Raw genomic sequence first — 26,351 nt, 5'->3', positions numbered from 1 at the left:
GAACACAACTGCCAGTCTGAGCCTGTAGCAGACGGTAAGTGATCCAGCATGAGGGCAAAAACTATATGACCACTTGGTCATCAATATACCAGTTATGGATGCATTTGACCATGACAATGTGAATTGGAGTGACCATCAATTAGCCCTTGTAGAAATAAAGTTTCAACTTCATTTGGAGGGCACCTTCCATTTTGTTGTCTGGCACAACCACTGGGTTATTTGGGATATATTCAGAACAGATGCAGCAGCTTAAGACTGGACTTTCATGAGATGCTTTGCGTCATCACCAACAGTAGAATTGGGTCCGACTTTAGTAGCCTGAGAAGCAAGTAGTGGGATTGTTCCTTGGACCACTATAATCCTGATGATAATACTGCTCCCACAAAGATAGCATGTGGGGAGTTCTAGGCTACCGATGCAGCAACATTGAATTTTATAATTCAATTTAGTCAATGACTTGGAAGGGAATTAAATAATAATAATAATACATATTGTCACAAGTAGGCATACATTAACACTGCAATGGAGTTACTGTGAAAAGCCCCTAGTTGCCACATTCCAGCACCTGTTCGGGTACACAGAGGGAGAATTCAGAATGTCCAATTCACCTAACAGTATGTCTTTCGGGACTTGTGGGAAGAAACTGGAGCACCTGAAGGAAACCCACGCAGACACAGGGAGAACGTGCAGATTCCGCACAGACAGTGACCCAAACCAGGAATCGAACCTGGGACCCTGGAGCTGTGAAGCAACAGTGCTAACCACTGTGCTGCCGTGCCGCCCTTAGAGCTGATGATGTTTCTATAACATACTGGTCTTCTCCATCTCAGTGGTAGATGTTAAAGGCTAGGTGCTTCAAAGCAAGCTTCGGGAGTTATACCAATCAGATAAGGGTCTGGATTCTCTGTTCCCCGACCCCTTGTTTCTCGGCGATATGCCGTTCACTGGCGGGGAATTCTACACTCCCACCACTTGTCAATGGGATTTCCGATTGAAACTACCCCAAGCCGCTGCTAAACCCACCAGTGGGGGGTGCGCTGCAGGCAGGACAAGTGAATCCCGACGACCGGCGAATTCAGGACAGGATTATTTTTTCAAAATGTGTCCATGGTGAAGAGGGTGGATATTGACTTCAGCATCAGAGGTGATTGCAGTGATCTTGATGGTCTTAAACTTCAAGCTTACAACTTTATTGTGGTTACACATATTCTGGTGAGTGATGAGTTTTCTATCACATTCCTGACTGAAACTTTATGAATCAGAGGAGAAAGAGACAGCTACCAATTAAATGATGCTGATAAGAAAATGTGTATAATTTGTTTTTTGGGTAAGAGATTAAACTGAAGCTCCATCTACCCTCTCAGAAAGACGTAATGGCACTGTTTGAAGAGAAACAGGGATTCTCCTTGTGCCCTGGCCAATGTTTATCCTTCAACCATCATCACTGAAACAGCTTAACTGTTCCTTTTATCACATCACTGTTTGCGAGACTTGGCTATGTACAAATCAGCTGCTGCGTTTCCTGCATTACAGGGGTGTCCTGAGGTGAAAGCGAGATAACAGGCAAAACATTCCATTAGAAAGGATTTATTTCCTCATACTTTTTAATTGTCATCTGCACAGTATACAGATCTTAAATACAGAGATAGATATGTAGATGGTTGTTCACCATTAGACAGCACAATGAGTTCAAACCATTTTGACAGGATAAACAGGAGAGAGACAATATGGTAGTCACTGAGCAAGAGTTCCAGTGATGGTTACACCACATTTTAGGGGTTTTCTATGGTGGCAGGAATGTGAACGAGTTCAAACATATAGTCAACTGCTTAAAATTTTATTAACGATTACAATCACAAATTACAATTGGGTGAATTCAACCTTCTGAATGGCCTCCTACTTTCTCTTCTTCCAAATTACAATACAATGATCTTGCTTTAGTTAAAAAGTAATTCTAATACCTCCTTCATTGCCCTTCCTCTACCCTCAATCTCTATTCAGATGACTTATGATCTTGAGCTTCAGTGTTTTAAGGTTAGCATGACACAAAAGGAGCCATGTCATCAAATAATGATATGTCAGTTTGCAATTTTAGAGTTTTTAAGCTGTAGAAATAATCTAAGAAAATGGAATATAAGCATTCATTTCTGTAATGGTTACCCATACTATTTTTCAATCTTAATTCCTAATAACACCAGGTTAAAGTCCAACAGGTGTGTTTCAAACACTAGCTTTCGGAGCACTGTTCCTTCCTCAGGTGAATGAAGGGGCACCTTCATACCTCTTCATTCACCTGAGGAAGGAGCAGTGCTCCGAAAGCTAGTGTTTGAAACAAACCTGTTGGACTTTAACCTGGTGTTGTAAGACTTCTTACTGTGCTCACCCCAGTCCAACGCCGGCATCTCCACATCTTCATTTCTAATGGTGGCAGGTGAATGTCTGCACCTCTCTCACCCATGTTAATTGAAGCCCCAGAAGGAATGTCAGTCATGACAAATCTGGGCTGAGGGTACATGGAAGCTAAATTAGCAGCAGCTTCTTGTTTATCAGGCAACTGAACTGAATAATTATGGAGGTTTAGAATCTGTTGTTAAAGTCAGGGGGGAGTACAAAAGGTATTAATATGATTTCGCTAAAAACAACAATATTAGCAGCGCTCACAATGGCAGTTGGGTGCTTGATTAATATATAATTTTCTTCCATCTTACACGTGTCTCATCGTCTCAATCTGTTCAAAGGTTGATGAGCAAAAGCTTGTTTCTGCTTTAAAAGGGAACCTTTTCGTGAAGTGTGCTTTAGAAATCATGTTTACAAATGTAGCAGCCATACATGGTCCTAATTGCTGTTTAAGAACATGATGTGGAGATGTTTAAGAACAGACACACATACATCAGCAAGCTGAAAATACCTATATGCAGGCTTTTATACCTGACATTTGGACAAAAGCTTTCAGGCACAATACATGTTTTTCTTTTTTTCTGCAAATACTCTGATCAATCAAATCATCTATCAAAATATAAAAAAAGATTCCTGTTCTCTTGTGCGTTTAGAAACCAGCATTTCATTTTGTCCTCAGTATCTCACTTGGCTGACTGGAGAATATAATCTTTGGGCTTGTGAATATAAAACATCAGCATTATCTTCATGTTTTAGGATTAAAGCTTGGTTCAATATTTTTCAACCTCATTCCCAAAGGATTATACTCAGATAACAAGAAGTTAGAAACCATTCAGTGTTTTATCCTGCAAGAAGCTATTTTAGTTTAATTGTAGTGTTTGGATCATTTCATCATCTGAAGCTCATGCAACCTAAATTTCTCTTTTGTGTCTGGTTCGTAACCATAGGCAACACACTCATTGGATGTGCAGAACTGTCTGACCTGTCTGCCGTGTCCATAAGGCACAAGCATATCATTGGCTCAAGTCTTATGCCAAGAATACTGATTGACTCAGATATAATTGAACCAATCACAAAGAATTACTCAAAGTTTCACATTGGCAGAAATAATAAGCAATAAAAGACATGATTTTTTTCAAAGCCCTTTCAGGAGTATGTTATTGTGTCATTCATCACATCATACACATCTAAAAATTGAATTCATGTCATAATAAATACATTAAATAATCAATAATTTTAAAACATTCAAAACAACTTTCCTGAACATCACTACCTCTCCCAGGCTTCAAGCTTGTCTTTCACAGACTTCCTAAGGCTTGTGATTTTTGCCTTCGGCTCTTCCATATTTTGGAGGGGAATTCTGGAAATGCATGCCTTCCGTCTCCTCCTCCTCTTTCATGAGCTCTGAGCGTGGTTGTCTACTCCTCTCCCAGCCACGTCTGCCCATGTCTGTGGCTTCAGCTTTGGCTGAATATTTTCTCCTACACCCCCATAGATTTGATTGTTTGGACCACTGCTTATGCATGGTGCCCCTTCTTTATTGTTTGATATATTTTCCCTTCCTTGACCACTTCCTGCACAGATCTTTAAGAAAAAGTAAGCAACTCACATTGGTAAATGTACAACTAAGAGAGCCAGATAGAAGGATTGGAAAATATAAAGAAGATAGGTATGGTGTAGCTATGGGAAACCACACACATAGTGATCAACTCAGAGAGTTCTTAAATCATCCATGATTGAACCGTCTCGTTATATCTGAAACATACATACACATGAAATAGTGAACTTTCTGAGCATTTTTACATAAGAAAATAACAACAAAAACAACAATTTATATTTATATTTATAAATCGCATTTTAAAATAATACAATATCCCAAGGATTTCATGGGAGTATTATAAAGTTAAATTTGCCATTCAACCACAGAAGCTGATATTAGGACAGGTGGCCCAAAAGACGGGTTTTAAGGAGCACTTAAAGAAGGAAAGGGAGATGGTGAGGTTTAAATAGGTTATTCCAGAGCTTGGAGTCCAGAAATAGACAAGTCCAGATACCTGAAGCTTTGTGGGCCTGGAGGAGATTACTGAAATGGAGAGGGACGAGACCACGGAAGGATTTGAAAACAAGCATGAGAATTTTAAGATTGAGAAGTTGCTTGGCCGAGAGTCCATGTAAGCCAGTAAGCACAGTCCAAAGATGTGCAGGTTAGGTGGATTGGCCATACTAAATTGCCCTTAGTGTCAAAATTGGTTGGGTGGGGTTGCTGGGTTGAAGGGATTGGGCGGAGGTGTGGGCTTGGATAGGATGTGCATTCCAAGGGCCAGTGCAGACTTCATGGGCTTAATGGCCTCCTTCTGCACTGTAAATTCTATGATTCTATGATATGAGTGAATGTGTCTTGACTTGTGTCAGGACCCGAGAAGCAGAGTTCTGGGCATCCTGAAGTTTATGGCGGCTAGAGTGAGGAGGTCAGCCAGGAATGCATGGAATGGTCAACTCTAAAGATACAAAGGCGTATGTCGTGTTGGGTGTTCTGATGCACAAATGATCCAACACGGCTGTAGATGGTACAGCTATGTTTTATTGTCTAATCAACGGTAACAACTAACTACTGGCTTGGGTACGTGCTTCACCAGCTAACCTGTGAACCCAGCCCTATCACTATCTTAGTGAGGCACTCAGCACATGGTCTATGTCTGAGTGGCGCGCTGTGAGCTTTGTGCTATCTCCTGGTAGAATGAGCAGGAACTGTGGTGTTCCCTGTTTTATAGTGCGTGTGCTCTCACTGGTGATTGGCTGCGATGTTGTGTGTGTGCTGGTTGGTCCAACTGCCTGTCCATCAGTGTGTGTGTGATTGCACCATGATATGCTGATCTGGATATCATGACAGCGTAGGTACAGGTTTCGGCAGCAGTTGAGCTGAAGCAAGTCAGACTCAGGCAAGATTATGGAAATGGAAATAGATGATCATAACATTGGCAAAGTGTTAAATTTGCCATTTCAGTTTCAGTCTCCTTCAATCTTTCATTCCCTGTCTGGACACAATGTTTGAAGATAATTTACATCACAGGTATGACCAGTGTATTGATGATATTTCATTCCAAATGGCATTACTTCAAATAGAGTCACATCACACATTTGCTGTTTTAAAACCTTCATAACCAATTGCTGGATTTCTAGGCAATTCTTTGCTTTGAGGCATTGCTGGGGAAGATGGCATATTGTCTTTTGTTTTCTTTTTATGATTTCTAACAATCCCTAGTCTCATGATACACATTGTACAACAGTACTTACCAAACCTTTCAGCTGTGTCCATTTCCACCATTTTGTTCTCATGCTGGGATACATATTCCACTATGGGTGTGAATAGTCATCCAAGAGACAATTTTCATGTCTGAGCCTTAATAGTGTCAGCAGACCAATTGATAACAACCAAACATTTTGTCTGGGGCAGAAATTTTGGGTGGGATTTTCCAGCCCTTTCGCCAGTGGACCCGGTCCCGCCAAAAGTGACCCCTGCAGCAGCTTCCCCAGTGGCGGGATAGGCGAGCAACAGAAAATGCTGCAGACATCAGAAGATCGTGTAATGTTCTCTGCACGCACGAATGGCGAGGTCTTTGTAGTTGAAGTGCTCAGAGAACATGCAGCTTTGGAAATGAACAATACTATTTCTTAATTAACTAAGTAACTAAAGGGTTTCTGTGATGTAAGATTGCAGTTGGATATTTTGGCTCAATACAAATAACTATGGTTAACTCTTATTAATCACCGTTGACTCAGGAGCTGCTCGATATATGACTGCCCAGTGCTTGTTGTCCAGATACTGTGTCTCTGTGCTGTCCAGGAGATAACCTCATATCCCCATGAGGCCTGTCTTCCAATGACCTACTCCTGCCACTACACCACCTGTGGCTGGGTGCTAGAATCTCAGTCTATGCATACGGCACCTATCCGAACTTACAGTTTGGTTATTAAATCATACACTTATGATATTCTACATATCATTACAGATCCCGTCGGCAGCCAAAGGTGAGCCACTGCTGCCCCGGATAACATGTCGTGGAGCAGGTGTAATTTCCCACTCTGCTTTTCCTTTTACTGTCTGTGATCAGTATATTTGTATGTAGAGATAAGTGTTTTCTTATCTTCACAGTGAGTGTCCATGTTGAATAATTCCAGGAGCAAGACTTTTGTGAGTTTAAAAATAAACTAGGCTATTTATTAACACACATTTACCCCAAAGTTAAAGAAACATTTCACTCACTCATCCGACACACATTCTAACACACACAAAGATTAGATACAGATGAAGGTAATGTACTGACACAACTTCTAAATATCTTAGTCTCTTTTGTGGCAGACCTAAAGTTTCTTTGAAGAAGTTGATGCTTTAGTTGGACTGAAGGTCTTGTAAAGTGAAGGATTAACAGCAGGCTGGGTGCTCTGTTGTTGAATTTCTATGGTGGTTTTCAGGTAAACTTTAACTGGAACAGGTTGGTGGAACCCTTCTATGTTTGAAACTTTCAAGGTATTTTCTATCAATTACCTTGGCTGCTTGGTGACTTACAGGTAATTCAATGTTTTTTAGTTGGACTCTCAGTCAGCAAGCAGCTTCTTGCTGATTTAGAATCATAGAATCATAGAATTTACAGTGCAGAAGGAGGCCATTCAGCCCATCGAGTCTGCACCGGCTCTTGGAAAGAGCACCCTACCCAAGCACACACCACCCTATCCCCATAACCCAGTAACCCCACTCAACCAACACTAAGGGCAATTTTGGACACTAAGGGCAATTTGGCATGGCCAATCCACCTAATCTGCACATCTTTGGACTGTGGGAGGAAACTGGAGCACCTGGAGGAAACCCACGCACACACGGGGAGAACGTGCAGACTCCACACAGACAGTGACCCAGCCGGGAATCGAACCTGGGACCCTGGAGCTGTGGAGCAATTGTGCTATCCACAATGCTACGGTGCTGCCCGAATTTAAAAGCAAACAGCAAAATGATTCCCTCCTCAGGTGACTTCCACAAGTTCAAAGTCTTTTTTCCAAACAAAAGATGGTGCGCATGTTGATTCCAATCATCCTGTGGTCTCATTTGACACCTTGATAATCATCCAGTCTGGTATGGATGGGGGAAATTATCAAAATGCAGGATTGAATACAATAGAAGAATCATAGAATCTAGAGGGCAGAAGAAGGCCATTCGGCCCATCGAATCTACACCGGCCCCTGAAAGAGCACCCTACCTAAGCCCACACCTCCACCCTATCCCCATAACCCAGGAACACCACTGAATTTTTGGACACTATGGGGCTAATTAGTGTGACCAATCCAGCTAACCTGCACATCTTTGGAGTGTGAGAGGAAACCGGAGCCCCGGAGGAAATCCACGCACACACAGGAAGAACGTACAGACTCCGCACAGACAGTGACCCAAGCCGGGAATTGAACCCTGTCCCTGGCACTGTGAAGCAACAGTGCTACCCACTGTGCTACGGTGTTGGAATTCCTCATACTCACATTGAGTTTCGATGTCTCCTTTCTCCAAACAGAGTTAGGTCAACTGGAATTCTATTGCCCTTTTTTGTTGCTCCATCCTTAAACAAGAGGATGTGTGAATGTCCGTATTTAATTAAGTATTCATTTGAGATGCGGGACTATCTAAAGATCAAAATGCCAAAGATTACATGATGTGAAGTGGCCATTTTAATAATCTGTGTGTGTCCAGGTTTTAAAAATATTGACTGAAATCTCATAATATACTGGGTGATGACAATATCCTCTATCATCCACCGCCTACACATGGGTGCTTTAAGAACTCAGAACCAGGAGGAGGCCATTCGGTTCCTCCTGCCAGCTCTGCTATTCAGTTGTCGTTTGGCCACTTTGCACTTCAATTCTCCTTCCAGGAGGGGTCACTGAATACTGATTAGGAAAAGTGTTCTACCATCAATCCACTGTGAGACCGTGAGAATGAGTGAATATATAGTTTTATTATCCAGGAACTCGCCTGCCAGTGTCTGCTGTACAATGAGTGCCACCCACAGGTGGCCGGTCTATATATCGCCCCGGTGAGGGCGGAGCCAGAGGCAGAGCCCACCGGGGTTCCAGTACAGTACCTGGAAGTAGACCGTATTATCATTTCCAGGTCATAGGTCACAACACTATACAGACAGTTCATACTTAGGTGAATACATTAACCACATTCACCCCCTGTTAAAAAAATCAAGTCCAGAGGGGGTGACATGGGGTCATCAAATATTCAGTCTGTCTGGAGGCCGGATCATTCTTTTAGACCTCCTCAGCTCTGGCGATGCGGCGGGCACGGTTGTTGCAGGTGGTGACTCCGGGGGCGTGTTGTCTGGAGCTGGAGCTTCAGTTCGGCATGTCGGAGATGGTTGATGGGTGAGGGTAAGCAGGGGGGTGGTGGGTGGCGGCAGTGCAGGCGCGGGACAATACAGGAGACCCAGGGGGGCGTAAGGGGCGCTAGGGGGGTGGTAGGCAGCGCGGAGGGGGGCACATTGGCAGGGGAACCAGCTGGCGCCAGGTCCCGTAGGGAGACCGTATCTTGCTGTCCGTCCTGGTGCACGACGTAGGCATACTAGGTATTGGCGTGCAGCAGCTGGACTCTCTCGACCAGGGGGCTGGTCTTATGGCTCATTGCATGCTTCCAGAGAAGGACGGGTCCCGGAGTCATCAGCCAGGATGGAAGCGAGACCCCGGAGATGGACTTCCTAGGGAAGACAAACAAACGGTCGTGAGGGGTCTCGTTCGTGGCTGTGCAGAGGAGTAATCTAATGGACTGGAGGGTGTCGGGGAGGACCTCCTGCCAGCGGGGGATCGGGAGACTTCTAGACTGGAGGGCCAGAAAGACTACCTTCCGTACCGTTGCGTTCTCTCTCTCCACCTGCCCGTTTCCCTGTGGGTTATGGCTCGTAGTCCTGCTCGAGGCGATGCCCTTACTGAGCAGGTACTGATGCAGCTCATCGCTCATGAACGATGTGCCCCAGTCACTGTGGACGTAAGCAGGGAAACCGAACAGTGTGAAGATGCTGTGCAGTGCCTTTATAACCGTGGCCGAGGTCATGTCGGGGCAGGGAACAGCGAAGGGGAAGTGGGAGTGCTCATCAACAACGGTTAGGAAATATACATTACGGTTGATGGAAGGGAGGGGCCCTTTGAAGCCAATACTGAGGCGCTCAAAGGGCCAGCAGGCCTTTACGAGGTGGGCCTTGTCTGGCCGGTAGAAGTGCGGTTTGCACTCCGCGCAGACTTGGCAGTCCCTGGTCATGGCCTTGACCTCCTCAGTGGAGTAGGGCAGGTTGCGGGCCTTAATAAAGTGGGTAAACCGGGTGAGCCCCGGGTGACAGAGGTCATCGTGGATAGCCCGAAGTCGGCTATCTTGCGCACTGGCGCATATGCCACGGGACAGGGCATCTGGGGGCTCATTGAGCTTCCCAGGACGATACTTGATTTCGTAATTGTAGGTGGAGAGTTCGATCCTCCACCTCAAGATTTTGTCATTCTTAATTTTGCCCCGTTGTGCGTTGTCAAACATAAAGGACTGCTGGTCGGTGACGAGGGTGAACCTCCTACCGGCTAGGTAGTGCCTCCAGTGCTACACGGCTTCCACTATTGCTTGTGCCTTCTTCTCGACCGAGGAGCGTCGGATTTCGGAAGCGTGGAGGGTTCTAGAGAAGAAGGCTACTGGCCTGCCCGCCTGGTTGAGTGTGGCGGCCAGGGCGATGTCTGACGCATCGCTCTCTACCTGGAAGGGGATGGGCTCGTCCACCTCGTGCATTGCGGCCTTCGTGATGTCGGCCTTGGTGCGGCTGAAGGCCGAGCGGGCCTCTGCCGTCAGGGGAAATGTGGTGGTTTTAATAAGTGGGCGGGCTTTGTCCGCATAGTTGGGGACCCACTGGGCATAGTAGGAGAACAGCCCCAGGCATCGTTTGAGGGCCTTGATGCTGTGGGGAGGGGGACGTTTCGTGAGCGAGTGCATGCGATCGGGGTCGGGCCCTAGGACTCCGTTCTCCACGACGTAACCGAGGATGGCTAGTCGTGTAGTGCGGAAAATGTACTTCTCTTTGTTGTATGTGAGGTTGAGGGATTGGGCGGCCTGGAGGAACCTCTGAAGGTTGGCGTCATGGTCCTGCTGATCATGGCCGCAGATGGCGACATTGTCCAAGTACGGGTATGTAGCCCGCAAACCGTACTGGTCCACCATTCGGTCCATCATTCTCTGAAAAACCGAGACCCTGTTAGTGACGCCGAAAGGGACCCTGAGAAAGTGGAAGAGTCGGCTGGTTGCTTCAAAGGCAGTGTAGTGGCGCTCTTCTGGGTGGATTCAGAGCTGGTGGTAGGCTAACTTCAGATCGACCGTTGAGAATACCCGGTACTGGGCAGCACGGTAGCCTTGTGGATAGCACAATTGCTTCACAGCTCCAGGGTCCCAGGTTCGATTCTGGCTTGGGTCACTGTCTGTGCGGAGTCTGCACATCCTCCCCGTGTGTGCGTGGGTTTCCTCCGGGTGCTCCGGTTTCCTCCCACAGTCCAAAGATGTGCGGGTTAGGTGGATTGGCCATGATAAATTGCCCTTAGTGTCCAAAATTGCCCTTAGTGTTGTGTGGGGTTACTGGGTTATGGGGATAGGGTGGCGGTGTTGACCTTGGGTAGGGTGCTCGTTCCAAGAGCCGGTGCAGACTCGATGGGATGAATGGCCTCCTTCTGCACTGTAAATTCTATGTAATCTGGTTGACTATCTCCGCTATGCGGGGGAGGGTGTACGCATCCAGTTGCATGAACTGGTTAATGGTCTGGCTGTAGTCCACAACCATCCGATTCTTTTCCCCGGTCCAGATGACCATCACTTGTGCTCTCCAGGGGCTGTTGCTGGCCTCGATGATCCCTTCCCTCAACAGTCGCTGGACCTCCGATGTGATAAAAATCATGTCTTGGGAACTGTACCGACTGCTCCTGGTGGCGATGGGCCTACAGTCGGGAGTGAGGTTCGCAAAGAGGGAAGCGGGGGGGGGACCTTGAGGGTCGCGAGGCTGCATACCGTGAAGGGGGGTAAGGGTCCGCCGAACTGTAGGGTCAGGCTTCGGTGACTGCATTGGAAGTCTAATCCAAGGAGTAGGGGAGCGCAGAGGTGAGGGAGGACGTACAGCTTAAAACGAGCGTACTCGGCGCCCTGCATCTCGAGGTTAGTGATACAGTACCCCCGGATCTGTACCGAATGGGATCCGGAGGCAAAGGAGATTATTTGGGATGCGGGGTAGATGTGAAGGGACCAGCGCCTTACCGTGACAGGGTGAACAAAGCTCTCCGTGCTCCCGGAGTCCAAAAGACAGGGGGTCTCGTGCCCGTTGACCCGGATGACCATCATGGAATTTTTCAGGTGCTTTGGCTGCGACTGGTCGAGGGTGACTGCGCCAAGCTGTGGGTAGCCTGCGTGGTCAGAGGTATCGGGATCATAAAATGGCGGCCCCCATGAGTCGCACGTGTCGGGCTGGGTCGAAGTTGCGACGATGGTGTCCACGAGGGGTTCGCCGGGTCCGCGGGGAGCGCACTGAGGCTCTGGTAGGCCACCTCTAATGAGGTGGCTAGTTTTACCGTGTCCCGCAGGTCAGTGGTCCCGTTTTCCAGCAGGCACTGCTTGATGTAGTTCGATCGGACCCTCGCCATGCAGGTGTCCCGGATCTGTAGCTTCATGTGCTCCTCCGCCGTCACATCCCGATAGTTGCAGTTCCTTGCGAGGAGGGTCAGGCTTTCCAGGTACTCGTCCAGCGATTCCCCGACGCGTTGACGGCGAGTAGTGAGGAGGTGTCGCGCGAACACCTCGTTTACAGGCTTCACGAAATGGGCCTTTTGGGTCGCAACCGCCACCTCATACGTGGCAGCTTTCTCTAACATCACGGAGATTCGTGGAACATGGAGGAGTCACAGCTTGAGGGTTTCAGAGGGAGGCATTGTGGAGGAGTCGAGGTAGGCCTCGAAACAGCGAAGCCAATGTTCGAAGATCTCCTTGGCCTCTGTCGCTCGCGCGTCGAGTTCGAGCTTATCTGGCTTTAGAGCGGCTTCCATGGTGGTGTCTCTGGATAATAAATTGTTATACCGTCAATCCACTGTGAGACCGTGAGAATGAGTGAATATATGGCTTTATTATCCAGGAACGCGCCTGCCATGTCTGCTGTACAATGAGTGCCACCCACAGGTGGCCGGTCTATATATCGCCCCGGGGAGGCCGGAGCCAGAGGCAGAGCCCACCGGGGTTCCAGTACAGTACCTGGAAGTAGACCGTATTATCATTTCCAGGTCATCGGTCACAGCACTATACAGACTGTTCATACTTAGGTGAATACACTCACCACAAAAGGCACTCCTCCTGATAATGTCCATTGCTAACCTAGAGGAACCATGTGTGGGCCTTGAGCCTCCAGGATATATCCCACAAGCACATATTTTCGATTAAGTGGACAGTAACATATTGATGATGGACTGAGCTAACACTTACCTCTGCACAGCAAGAGAAGAACTGAATCTCTTTCGAATGCTTGGCAACACATAACAAAAATCTATTTATAAACAACATAACTGGGTTTTATACACAACATGAAAATACCACATGTAATTGTTTCAGGATGATAGGAAAATTGTATTACTTTTTTTTCTTTTTATTTTATGGTTAAATATAACCAGCTGATGACGTGCACTCTCATTCCACCTGCAGCCTTACACCAGGAAATAAGAAACATGTTAATTAACTGGGAGTTTGTTATAAACCTTCAAAAGCCTGTGAATAGAAGAACAAAAGTCATTGATTTGCAAAGCTGTGCCATTCACAGCGGTTATCATTTGTCCTCTCCACCACTGTGTTTGTTTTGCTGAAAGAATGGTTCTGTCGACTGAAGATATCGGGGTTACATCATTGTCAAACTGCTATAGCAACGCAGCACAATTAGCCTTATTTCAATCACACGTGTGGTAGCTGCGGAATAACATTTTTCAGTTAGTGATCTTCATCATTCACAATTGCCCTCCAAACCTAACATTCACATTCTTTTCCTTGGTACCTATTTAGCGGAACAGCTGCATAAATAGAGAATATCAAACAATATGAAACAAAATGGGATATGAAATGCGATTAATGAGTAAATGACTTCATATTTTGCAAGAAGCCGGGTTATGAACGAGTTACACAGTTCGTTCACAATGAACTATTTGTATCTGAACACAAGCAGTGTTTCGGCATATAAGTGCCCATTTTAATTGTTTTGAGCACTCCTCGTAAAGGGGAAGGTGTCTATTGTTGCAGTGTTTGGTGAGAACCAGCTTCATTCTGAATTAAAATGGCGCAAAGCAAACAGCAGCAGTTAGATGTGGATGATTTTTCTGAGAAAATGAAGCAATGGGACTGCCCTTTCCTGTTTGAGGGAATAATGGGGCTTATTGAACCTGAAATAGTTTTTTTGCCAGCACCTCAATTCATGGACAGAAGGAGGTTGGAACTGAGAGGGAAATGTTCTGTTGCGACATCACATTTGAGATAGATTTGCCTCTGTGCAATTAAGTAAAGTCTATTCTGCACTGATATTGAATCAACTGCCTGTTACTCATCGATATCAAATCAACCCCCATTGTAGTTTGATATCAAGACAGCCACTCATTATACATCAATGTTGAATCAGTCACCTATTATACATTGATATAGATTGATCCAGCTCTGATACTTCGATGTTGAATCAGCTGCCTATTTATACTGCAATGGAAATATAAATGGGAGGAAATGTTTAACAGCTAGCTTATTTGATATCTCCCGCTTTGCACTCGTGGCCAATGTAAAAAGTACCCCATTGCATAAAAGCAACCCCACCCAATCGAAAACACACAAGCCCCAACATTGTAAGGTTCCATGCCTCACACAGAATCTCACTCAACAGAAAGGCAAATCAGGCACGCTGACCCACCCACCCAATTACAGTCCGACTTTGCAAAGTTCTAATCTTTTCAAAACTTCAGCTACTGTGTTTCAACTTTAATAGCTCTACAATGAAATAGTGTTTAGTCACACTTGAATGATACAACAGATCGAAGTTATCAACTAATACCGCTAGCAAAATAACAAATCCCAGATAATGCTGCCCATTCGAAGCTGGAATTCCACATTGATAACTGTGGAGTAGCCGACCTTATCTAAGCTTATCCTGTGATCGCGCTGACCAGTCAAGGCAGAGTTAAATCACACAAGACCGCAAAATCATCGGTCACTGGGATAGCCAGCGTTTGACATCGAGATTTCCCTGTGAAAGGATATGCAAATCTTGTGAGTGTGGCTAAACCTGTGAGAAAGTTAAAAAGTGCTCTCATTCAGAGAGAAGTGAAGTCGATAGAGCAATATCATGAAATAGAAAGTGGACTTTGTGAAGGAGTGGGAGATCCTAACATTGAGTTTGTCCAACATTATAAAACTCAAGGCTAACATCTTGGAACAGTTTGGCAAGCAAGGTGTGGTCCATCTCCAGTCCAATCCTGCAGGCAATAGGTAGGAATCACTCTGGCAAAGAAGCTGGGCCTCATGGAGTTGACCTGCAGAGATGGATGTCTGGAAAAAGATCCTGCTAGCACGGACAGCTGGAAGATCTCGCCCATTGTTAACACAAATTAAGCTGGACAGTTTTGCTGTTTTTTGCCAGGCTTCTTGTTGATGTTTCAAGGTGAATGCTGGGAAAGCTGAGCAAGAAACATGCCGATGCTATGGCCTGCACCAATATGGATGGCATTGAAAATTCATTGTTTCTTGTGATAGGAAAGCCCAAGAAGCCGCATTGTATATTTTAGCATCATTAACATGCAGATTAGTATAACTAAGACAAAAAAAATGCACTATTGATTTGCATCCCCTTCTTTGCTGACGGGTCATTTATCCAATGCATTATGTTGTGATCCACCTGGAGCAAAAGAAATAAAACTCTCCAGTCCATGCACTAGAACAATCGTCTTTCCTGCTAATCTTCTTCTTCACTATTACCAATTTGCTGAAACAAAGGAACATCAGCTCCTGTGCTGTGGACTTGAGCCTATCCATTTTACTTGGGTGCAATTTTCTGCAGTCTGGTCCTGCCTCAGAGTCTAATATAACCTTTCCTGGCTTGTCTGCCCCTCCAACAGTAGCCATACATGATCAATCTCGTATGACACCAGAACTATTGTTTGCTTTGTTGTTGTTCTACACCATATCAGCCCCTGATTTTCTCCTCAAATATACCCCACAGTGGAGCCTTATGTGGATCCATGGCATTTCTTGGAATATAACATTTGAAAATCATCGGTGCAATTCAGCGGAAAAATTTCAAAATGTCATTTTGAGCGCGTTTGGTGAAGTGTTTCTCGTCAACCACATTGACGAGATCGCTGCTTGTATTCAACCGTACTTAATCCCAGAAATGAGACCCCACGTGAATCTCGCCATTACTCGCTCCCTTACCATCTGATTCGCCTGAAAGGTGTGACATTATAGGAAATGTTCAGAAGACAAAGGGTTGATGTCATATCATAATTAACCACTAGATGGAGATAGATGCAGAACGACAAAAAGCAGTGACCCACAGACTTCGGAGAGAGAGCTGGAGGAGAGCTAAAGAGAGCAGTAATAGCGAGTTATAGACAGAGTGCTGAAACTAGTGTAGTTGAGTGTAGATTATAGATTATTAGATTATTGTTTACTATAAGAGTAAGTGGACGAGCTTAATTAAGTAGTGGAAATAAATGTTAGCTTTGTTAATGAACTTAGCTTTTGTGGTCATTGTGAACACTACAACATCCACCATGAGAACAAGAATCACGAAGAACACCACAAAAGGCACCTCGGCTGTTCGCTGCGAATAAGGAGAGCTGCTTTTAAACGGTCATTCCCAGCTCAAACGAGGATGGAAGCACACACACCTGCTCCTCGCTTTGACGATGCCAACCTTACCAGACATCTCAACGCTGTTGATGCCTGAGGGAGTCAGAGAACCAGCAGCAGCGTCAGAAATACTGCCTGGGAGGCAGTGGCAGCTGCAGTGTACAGGCAGCATGACCAGGAGGACTGCTGCCCAATATCTGGAGAAGAAGAACGACCTCCAATCAGCTGCAAGACTAAGTTACCACATCTCTCCCGGTATCAGTTCCACCTGCCACCCTTCAAATTCCCATCAGCACAACCCCTTCATATCCAGCGGAGATGCCCATACATGAAATGAAATGAATGAAATGAAAATTGCTTATTGTCACAAGTAGGCTTCAAATGAAGTAACTGTGAAAAGCCCCTAGTCGCCACATTCCGCCTCCCCCCCCCCCCCCCCCCCCCCCCACACCCACCCATCAAGCGTGCAGTTCACAATGTCCTTTCTTTGACTCCACAGGAGAAAGTAGACCATAATAAGAGGGAAATGGCAAAGATGGGGGGGAGGACTCCCAGAGATCCAAGTCCTCACCCATTGTGAGGACCGGGTACTTGGGATCTCAGGGTTGCAGTGACCGACAGCGAGGTTGCTCTGTGCCAGAGAGGTGAGCATCCATTGTCCCTTCAACCAGATGACCTGTCTCAAATGAGTTGTTGATATCCCACAAAATTAACCTTTCCCTTTCACTCACCACATGTTCATTGTCTTGCAGGCTCTCTATCTGATGAGGCTGGGCCATCTGGAGTCATCCCCCGCACCCCCCACTCCCCCTCCCCCGCACCAACCACCACCACACAAGAAAACACCTGGGTGGTGAGCTCCAAGGATAACACAGACGATCTATCAAAGTTATCACCCGCACCTTCCACCAGCGAGACACAGACCTCGATGGGCGACATTAATATGCAGGCTTCAGGGGCATGATCAGATGAGTACCACAGAGCTGCTAATGCAAATCAAGTGGAGGCAGGAATATCCAAGGGAGACAGCAGTCAGAGGTCTGCTAGATTCCAGGATAGAGCTAGATCCCAGCAAGATGTTGAGTATCGGGATAAGGGTAGCATGGTAGCACAGTGGTTAGCACTGTGGCTTTACAGCACCAGGGTCCCAGGTTCGATTCTCCGCTGGGTCACTGTCTGTGCGGAGTCTGCACGTTCTCCCCGTGTCTGCGTGGGTTTCCTCCGGGTGCTCCGGTTTCCTCCCACAGTCCAAAGATGTGCAGGTTAGGTGGATTGGACATGCTAAATTGCCCTTAGTGTCCAAAAAAGAGTAGGAGGAGTTATTAGGTTACGGGGTAGGGTGGAAGTGAGGGCTTAAAGTGGATCGGTGCAGGCTCGATGGGCCGAATAGCCTCCTTCTGCACTGTATGTTCTATGTTCTTTTTAAAAAATATATATTTATTCAAGTTTTTCAACAAATCTTCACAAAACCACTCTCCAACAAGAAGAAAGAAACAAGAACACAACAAGCAGAAATTATACATTGAATTTCCCCTGTATACAATAACCCCCATCTAACAGTAAAAGAAAAACACAAATAGGGAAAAAAAACCACCTTAATCCAAACGCCACCCCAAAAGAACCTACTCAACCTCGCCCCTGTCATATGCGCTCTGTGAGTAACTTTGAACTGTATTAGGCTGAGCCTGGCGCAAGAGGAGGAAGAATTAACCCTACTCAGGGCATCAGCCCACAGACCCTCATCCATCTCCTCCCCAAGCTCCTCCTCCCACTTGCCTTTTAACTCCTCCACCGAGGCCTCCTCCTCTTCCTGCAGCTCCTGGTAAATCGCCGAAACCTTGCCTTCTCCAACCCATACACCCGAAATCACCCTGTCCTGAATCCCACGTGCCAGAAGGAGCGGGAATTCCCTCACCTGCCGCATCACAAACGCCCTCACTTGCATGTACCTGAAAGCGTTTCCCGGGGGTAGCCCAAACTTCTCCTCCAGCGTCCCTAGGCTCGCAAATGTCCATCGATGAACAGGTCCCCCATTCTTCTAATCCCTGCCCGATGCCAGCTCCGAAACCCCCCATCCATCCTTCCTGGGACGAACCAATGGTTTTCCCGAATCGGGGACCATATCGAGGCTCCCACCTCGCCCCTGTGTCGCCTCCACTGCCCCCAGATCTTCAGCGTCACCGCCACCACCGGACTCATGGTGTACCTTGTCGGCGAGAGCGGCAGCGGTGCCGTCACCAGCGCCCTCTGGCTCGTGCCCACACAGGATGCCATCTCTAGCCTCTTCCACGCCACCCCCTCTCCCTCCATTACCCACTTATGGGTCATCGCCACATTGGCTGCGCAATAATAGCCACACAAATTCGGCAGCACCAGCACCCCCACCCCCCACCCCCCCCCCCCACCCACCCCCCCCATTCCCCCCCCCCCCGTCCCTGCTTCGCTCCAGATTCTTCACCCTCGGGGTCTTATTCACCCACACAAATCCCATGATGATCCTGCTTACCCGTTAGAAAAAGGCCTTGGGGATCAAAATGGGAAGGCACTGGAACACAAAGAGAAACCTCGGAAGGACTGTCATTTTGGCCGACGGCACCCTACCCGCTAGTGAGAGTGGCAGCATATCCCATCTTTTAAAATCCTCCTCCATCTGCTCCACCAACCGCATCAAATTGAGTTTGTGCAGGGCCCCCCAACTCCTAGCTACTTGGATCCGCAGGTACCGAAAGCTTCTTTCCGCCCTCTTCGGTGGTAGCTCGTCTATCCCCCTTCCCTAGTCTCCTGAATGCACCACAAAGAGCTCACTCTTCCCTACATTGAGTTTATACCCCGAAAAATCCCCAAACTCCCTAAGGATCCGCATGACCTCCGTCATCCCCTCCACTGGATCCGCAACATACCACAACAGGTCATCGGCATACAACAACACCCGGTGTTCCTCCCCCCCCCCAACCAATCCCCTCCATTTCCTGGACTCACTCAGTGCCATGGCTAGCGGCTCAATTGCCAGTGCAAACAACAAGGGGGATAAGGGGCACTCCTGCCTCGTCCCCTGGTACAACCGAAAGTACTCCGACCTCCGCCGGTTCGTAGCCACACTCGCCACCGGGGCTCTATATAGCAACCTGACCCAACTGATGAACCCCTCCCCGAACCCAAACCTCCGCAACACTTCCCAAAGATACTCCCGCTCCACCCGATCAAAGGCCTTCTCCACGTCCATAGCTGCCACTACCTCCGCTTCCCCCTCCACCGAGGGCATCATAATCACATTGAGGAGCCTCCGCACATTTGTATTTAGCTGCCTACCCTTCACAAATCCTGTCTGGTCCTCATGAATCACCCCCGGGACACAGTCCTCAATTCTCGTAGCCAGCACCTTCGCCAGCAACTTAGCGTCAACATTGAGGAGCGAGATCGGTTTATACGACCCTCGTTGCAATGGATCCTTGTCCCGCTTCAAGATCAAAGAAATCAGCGCCCTGGACATTGTCGGGGGCAAGGTCCCCTCCTCCCTCGCCTTATTAAAAGTCCTCACTAGCAACGGGCCCAGCAGGTCCACGTATTTCCTGTAAAATTCAACCGGGAACCCATCCGGCCCCGGGGCCTTCCCCGCCTGCATGTTCCCCAATCCTTTAACCAGCTCCTCCAGCCCAATCAGCACCCCCAAACCAGCCACCTGCTCCTCCTCCACCTTCGGGAACCTCAGCTGATCTAGGAATCGTCGCATCCCCTCCTCCCCCACTGGGGGCTCAGACCTGTACAGATCCCCATAGAAGTCCCTAAATACCTTGTTTATTCTCACCGCACTCCACACCGTATTCCCCCCTCTATCCCTAACTCCACCAATCTCCCTCGCTGCCTCCCTCTTACGAAGCTGATGTGCCAGCATCCGACTCGCCTTCTCCCCATACTCATACGCCACCCCTTGCGCTTTCCTCCACTGTGCCTCTGCTTTCCCCGTAGTCATCAGGTCGAATTCCGTCTGGAGATTCCGTCGCTCCCTAAGTAGCCCCTCCTCGGGGGCCTCTGCATAACTCCTGTCCACCCTTAAAATCTCCCCCACCAACCTCTCCCTCTCCCTCCTCTCTCTCTTCTCCCTGTGGGCCCTAATGGAGATTAGCTCTCCCCGACCACCGCCTTCAACGCCTCCCAGACTACCCCCACCTGCACCTGCCCGTTGCCGTTGTCCTCCAAGTATCTTTCAATACACCCCCGCACCCGCCCGCACTCCCCCTCATTGGCCAACAGTCCCACATCGAGGCGCCACAGCGGGTGCTGGTCCCTCTCCTCCCCCAACTCCAGCTCCATCCAATGCGGGGCATGGTCTGAGATGGCTATGGCCGAATATTCCATTCCCACCACTTTCAGGATTTGCGCCCTACTCAAAATGAAAAAATCTATCTGGGAATAGGTTCTATGGACGTGGGAAAAGAAGGACAATTCCCTGGCATGCGGCCTGGCAAACCTCCATGGATCCACACCCCCCATCTGGTCCATAAACCCCCTGAGCACCTTGGCCGCAGCTGGCCTCTTACCCATCCTGGACCTAGAACGGTCCAGTGCTGGGTCCAGCACAGTGTTGAAGTCCCCCCCCCCATTATCAAGCTTCCTACCTCCAGATCTGGAATCTGACCCAGCATGCGTTTCATAAATCCGGCATCATCCCAATTGGGGGCATATACGTTCACCAGTACCACCCGCACCCCCTGCAACCTACCATTCACCATCACATATCGACCTCCATTTTCCGCTACAATATTCAGTGCCTCGAACGACACCCGCTTCCCCACCAGTATTGCAACCCCTCTGTTCTTCGCACCCAGTCCTGAATGAAAGACCTGCCCTACCCATCCCTTTCTCAGCCTAACCTGATCTGCCACCTTCAGATGTGTCTCCTGTAGCATAACCACGTGTGCCTTCACTCCCTTTAAGTGCGCGAACACCGGGGCCCGCTTGACCGGCCCGTTCAGGCCCCTCACATTCTAAGTTATCAGCCGGATCAGGGGACTACTCGCCCCCCCCACCCCCCACCCTGCCAACTAGCCATCTCCTTTTCTAGGCCAGCCACGTGCCCGCGCTTCCCGCACCCTCCAGTCCCCCAGGCGGCGGACCCCCGCCCCAACTACCTCTCCTACTTCCAGCTGCCCTTTGGCCAATGCAGCAGCAACCCAGTTCCCCCCCTCCCTCCCTCCCCCCTCTCACCCCCGCTGGATCCACATCTAGCCGTTTTTCTCCCCCCATGACACTCCCGTAAGTCAGCTGACTCCTGCTGACCCCGGCCTCTCCCGCTATTCCATCGACCCCCCAGTGTGAGAATGCCCCCACCCCTTGGCAGTCAGTGTGCGCTCCTGTCCAGCACAGCCCTTCCCCTTCACCCCTCCCCCCCCGGCCCCGCCCCCATCCTTCCCTAACGTGGAAAAAAGGCCCGCGCTTTCCGTCTGAGCCAGCCCCGCCCCCTCTGGCGCAGCTCCTTTTTGCGGCCTTACCCCAACTCCCCATCCCCGGGCCTCCACCCCACCTCTTCCTCCGCGGGGCCCTGCCCCTCCAACACCAATGCCCACACTCTCCCACAGCCCCCACATCAAATCCATTCACCCATCCCCACCCAGCACCATAACAAAAGAACATTCCCCAAAAGCAGTAAACACAGTAAACATCCCCCCACGACAAACCCTCAGTTTGAGTCCAACTTTTCAGCCTGGATAAAATTCCATGCCTCATCAGGCGTTTCAAAATAGTGGTGCCGATCTTGGAACGTGACCCACAATCGCGCTGGCTGCAGCATCCCGAACTTCACCACTTTCCGATGGAGAACCTCCTTAGCCCGGTTAAAACCAGCTCTCTTCTTAGCCACCTCCGCACTCCAGTCCAGGTAAATTCGGATCTCAGTGTTCTCCCACCTGCTGCTCCGTTCTTCTTTGGCCCATCTCAGGACACACTCTCTGTCCATAAAGCGGTGGAACCTCACCACTACAGCCCTTGGTGGCTCGTTGGCTTTGGGTCTCCTTGCCAGGACCCGATGAGCCCCATCCAGCTCCAGGGACCTCGGGAAAGCTCCCGCGCCAATCAGCGAATTGAACATCGTGCTCATATATGCCCCTGCGCGAGCCCCTCCACTCCATCAGGGAGACCCAGAATCTGAAGATTCTTCCTCCTCGACCTATTCTCCAGGTTCTCAAATGTTTCCTGCCACCTCTTGTGCAGCGCCTCGTGTGCCTCCACCTTCACCGCCAGACCCAAGATCTTGTCCTCGTTCTCCGAGGCGTTTTGCCGCACCTCTAGGATCGCCGCCCCTTGGACCTTCTGGGTCTCCACAATCTTCTCAATCGCCACCTTCATTGGCGCCAGCATTTCTGTCTTCAGCTCTGCAAAGCAGCGTTTAAGGAACTCCTGCTGCTCCTGCGACCACTGCGCCCACGCTTCTTGGTCTCCACCCGCCACCATCTTGCTTTTCCTCCCTCGCACTTTCCACTGCACCAGGATCACTTTTTTAACCGCTCCACTCCTGGTCCAATCCATATAGTGTCGGGGAAACCTTGCTATCACCTTCCCACACTGGGAGCCGCCGAACAATTGCCGTTGGGGCCCCTCTGAAGAGCCCAAAAGTCCATTCCGGGTGGGAGCTGCCGAACGTGCGACCTACCAAGGCATAGCTGCAACTTGAAGTCCCTATGTTCTATGTTCTAAGGTTCTCCCAAAACGGATGCTGATGCAGCTGATAGGCTTGGGCCATGAGATTCAGGAGGGGACGTCAGTAACATTTCAGCGGCTGCAGGGAAGATTGAAGCAGTGCCAGGAGATGGTGCTGGCAATGCATGGCACCCAGGCCAACAATGCTAGGGTTTCCACCACAGTGGAACACGACGTTCACACCTTGAGTGTGGTTTCCAAGGCATGGCTCAGTCTGTGATGACCATGGTTGAGGGTCTCGGACATCACGTCCCAGTCACTGAGGGATGTGACCCAGACGCAGGTAGACATTTCCGAGGCACTCCACAGCCTGATCCAGCCATTTAGGACCAACTGACTTACCGTTGTCACAGGGTTCTCAATACCAACCAAGGAGCCCGATCCAGGACAAAGTAGCCTGTTTAATTGGCACACCATCCACCACGTGAAACATTCCCTCCCTCTACTGCCCACGCACACTGGCAGTAGCATGTCCATGCACGAGATCCATTGCAGCAAATCACCAAGCCTGCTTTGTCAGCAACTTCCGAAAATGCAACCTCTATCACCACAAGAGTATGAGAGTAGCAGATGCCTGTGAACACCAGCACTTTCCAGGCCATACTCTCCACCTTGTCATGAAATTGTATCGCTGTTCCTTCACTGCCACTGGGTCAGAATTCTGGAACTGACTTTCTTATAGCAACTGCGGGAATATATACACCACAAGAGGGCAGCTCATCACCATCTTCTCCAGAGCAACTGTAGAGGAGGAACAAATGCTAGCCTGGCCAGGGACGCTTGGCTCCCGTAAACACATAAAGAAAACATTGTGGCAACCATTCATAGTGAGGTCTATGAAATAAAATTGTTTCAGTACTCAACTGAAGTATATCCTCCCTGCGACACTATAACAGCAACTGTTTCTTGTACAATTGCTACTTTTCTATTTTGCATTGAAAATAAACCTCATTTTTGTACATTGTTAGATATTGCTCAAGAGCTGAGAAAATCAAGTTACAACTTTATTAACATTACCAAATTATCAAGAGATATGGATTGTCCTTTTAGAAGACTGGACCAAATGGTTTGCTTAATGCCATGGGCAACATTTTATATTACTGTATGTTAATAATGAAAGTGCATTGCAAAATTTACACCTCGTGATAATAGTGATAAATAGCATATATTGAGGTAGCAACAGGGCTGTGGAACACGCTGAGAAAAGCCACTTTTATTTGCCCTGCTTAACCTAGAAGGAGCCCTGAGATGTATCTTGGAGCCTGTAAATAATCTCCTATTAATTCATCTGGATGAAACGGATGAAGACGTTTTGGTTGGACCAATCACTGTGAACAATATACCTTTGCTTTCCAATAAGGTTGATCCCCAATTTGACACCCTTATGTTTTGAAAAGTCATCAAATTCAAAACATTGGTTACATCCTCATACTTGGAGTTCACTTTATACTCCCAGGTGGGAAAGTGATGAAGCAAAAGATAGCCATAAAGCAGCAGTAGCAGGGAGACTCAGCTGGAGAGAACGGCTGAACCTCATTAGATTATTACTCTCTAGATCCCCAACCAGAACAACTGGGAAGTCGATAGGAAGCATCTGCTAGTCACTGAAATCGAGTAACATGGGGGCGGTCATGGAAATGCAGGGAACGATTGAAATGCGGCAGGAGTATAGCAGAGCTGGTATCCAGACCATTTTCTAGTTCTCCTCCACAGGGCATATGCCCAGTCCAGTCCTTGGAGTTTCAGGGCCAATGACGAAGTACACTCTCAGAATGGAAATATTGGCCTTGAGTCTGTAATGGCGCTCTTGGAAGGTTCCAGTTCCATACCAGGGACTTCAATGCATAATCTAGGCTGACACTCCAGTACAGCACTATCAGAGATGGACTTTTTCAAATAAAGTCCCAACAACTCTATCAGGTGAATACTAAAGATCCCATGGCATTACTTCAAAGCGGAAGGAGGAATACACCTGTGTTCCTGCCCCATGTTTATCCCATGTCACTAAAAATGGGCAGATAATCTAGTCTCAAACATGGGTCAGAGTTGCACCTGAATCACAATGTTCTGGGTTCAGGGGCGGGATTCTCCGACCCCCCGCCGGGTCGGAGAATCGCCGGGGGCTGGCGTGAATCCCGCCCCCGCCAGTTGCCGAATTCTCTGGCACCGGAGATTCGACGGGGGCGGGAATCGCGCCGCGCTGGTTGGCGGGTCCCCCCCCCCGGCGATTCTCCGGCCCGGATGGGCCGAAGTCCCGCTGCTGGAATGCCTGTCCCGCCGGCGTGGATTGAACCACCTCTCTTACCGGCAGGATAAGGCGGCGCGGGCGGACTCCGGGTTCCTGGGGGGACACGGGGCGATCTGGCCCCGGGGGGGGTGCCCCCACGGTGGCCTGGCCCGCGATCGGGGCCCACCGATCCGCGGGGGGGCCTGTGCCGTGGGGGCACTCTTTTCCTTCCACATTCGCCATGGTCTCCACCATGGCGGAGGCGGAAGAGACCCCCTCCACTGTGCATGCGCGGGGATGCCGTGAGCGGCCGCTGATGCTCCCGCGCATGCGCCGCCCGGCAATGTCATTTCAGCGCCAGCTGGCGGGGCACCAAAGGCCTTTCCCGCCAGCTGGCGGGGCGGAAATCAGTCCGGCGCGGGCCTGGCCCCTCAAGGTTAGGGCTCGGCTGCTCAAGATACGGAGGATTCCGCACCTTTGGGGCGGCGCGATGCCGGGCTGATTTGCGCGCCGGTCTGTTTTTGGCGCCGGTTGGCGGACATCGCGCCAATTACGGAGAATTTTGCCCCAAGTTCCACTCCCATTGTATTCTATGGTCTCCCAGCAGTGGGCGATGGCGTGTCATTCTCTGGTGGCAGGATTCTCTGCTCCCGCCGCTGTTGATGAAAACTCCTATTGAAGCCACCCAATACCACCGGGAAACCTGCGGGCGGGAGTGCGTGACGGCAGGACCAGAGAATCCTGTCTCCAGGGAACGGACGGCTGAATTCCAGCTGCTGTCTTTCTGATTAGATGTGAAGCTGAGGCCGTATTTGCTTCTTTGTAAAAAATCTCATGGTTCAAGGAAGAGTAGGAGGGTTATCTCCTGGCCAATATTCAACTTCCAATCAACTTCACAAAAACAAGATGATCTGGTGATTATCACCGCACTGCTTGTGGGAGTTTGCTTTGTGCAAATTGGCTGCTACATTTCCTATTACACATCAGCGGCTGCACTTCATAATTGGCGGGAAAGCACTTTGACATGTCCAGTGAAAATGTATTATGTAAATACAAGCCATGCTCTGCATTTTTTAAAATTGCTGAACATTTATATTTGTGGGGTTTTGCTGTGCCCAAACT

This window comes from Scyliorhinus torazame, chromosome 15, assembly GCF_047496885.1.
Source record: "Scyliorhinus torazame isolate Kashiwa2021f chromosome 15, sScyTor2.1, whole genome shotgun sequence".
NCBI lineage: Eukaryota > Metazoa > Chordata > Chondrichthyes > Carcharhiniformes > Scyliorhinidae > Scyliorhinus > Scyliorhinus torazame.
Note: the sequence above shows the minus strand (reverse complement) of the source record.